Source organism: Seriola lalandi, unplaced genomic scaffold, assembly GCF_002814215.2.
Source record: "Seriola lalandi dorsalis isolate HSWRI2012SDOR001 ecotype SW California unplaced genomic scaffold, Sedor1 jcf7180002055009, whole genome shotgun sequence".
Classification (NCBI taxonomy): domain Eukaryota; kingdom Metazoa; phylum Chordata; class Actinopteri; order Carangiformes; family Carangidae; genus Seriola; species Seriola lalandi.
In genome coordinates, this window is record NW_019525552.1 from 479,498 (window position 1) to 480,626 (window position 1,129).

The following is a 1,129-nucleotide window of genomic DNA, read 5'->3' on the forward strand; positions in this document are numbered from 1 at the left end:
TGGTCCTGTTGCTGCTTCTCAGATGGAAGAAAAATCAGCTGCTGCTTTAACCTGCTTTCTGTTTTCAGCTCAGACTCTCGGTGCTGCCACCTGCTGGACTGGCTGAACACCTGAGTCTTTAGACCTGGTCCAGGACCATCACACTGTAAACCACAATCCTGTTCATTGGTCAGGTCTGATCTGGACTCTGGTGTCTCAGCTGGACTCTGACGGTCCCGGATCAGGTCTGATCTAGACTGTGGTGTCTCAGCTGGACTCTGACGGTCCTGGATCAGGTCTGATCTGGACTGTGGTGTCTCAGCTGGACTCTGACGGTCCTGGATCAGGTCTGATCTGGACTGTGGTGTCTCAGCTGGACTCTGACGGTCCTGGATCAGGTCTGATCTGGACTGTGGTGTCTCAGCTGGACTCTGACGGTCCTGGATCAGGTCTGATCTGGACTGTGGTGTCTCAGCTGGACCTGAGCTCTGCTTCACCTGCTGCTTCACTGTGTGAATCACTGTTTTCCTCGGTGGTTCTGGTCTCTGATCGTATCTGATCCAGTTTGATTGATTCTGTATTTTTCTGCTGTAACAACAATAAACATCAGAAACTCTGAGACTCGCTGTCTGCTTCAATGACCACATGACAACAAACATCTGGAACCAACAGGCCTCAAACCAGCTGCTGGATCACAAACCAGTTTTACCAGTTCTGGTTTAAACCAGTTCCCAGTCTTAAGTCTTTGTCACAGTTTACCATCGAGGTCGAACTGGTCACATGACCAGTTTTTAAAGACGTACCTGAACCTGTCGTACCCGAAACGTCCAGCAGCATCGTCACAGTTCAACTGAGTTTAACATCTGGAGCGACTCAGGTGAGTCTCATGTCCAGGTGAGTTCACACAGGTAAATAATGAAGATATCTCCGTCTTCAGGTTTCATGAACGTTCCCCTCACCTGCTCCGACACGTGGAGATCATTCATTCGAACATGATCTAAATAAACACAATCAGAGATGATTCATCATAAACTCATTATACACTTTAAGGACCTCGTGTCAGATCCAGGATCTGTGATTTATCTGAAGTCACAGACCTGATCACTGTTAATATGATCAGACTGGATCAATGGAACATGATCAATAATCA

General features: G+C 47.6%; 1 long non-coding RNA gene across 1 annotated transcript in view; it reads left to right on the forward strand.

The window, feature by feature from the left end:
* The first annotated feature begins 6 nt into the window (after positions 1-6).
* Positions 7-1,129, forward strand: part of LOC147817164 (uncharacterized) — a 39,899-nt gene continuing 38,776 nt past the window's right edge. Inside the window, exon 1 of the long non-coding RNA XR_015436596.1 lies at positions 7-428. This is a non-coding gene — a long non-coding RNA (uncharacterized LOC147817164). The remainder of the gene's footprint in view (positions 429-1,129) is intronic.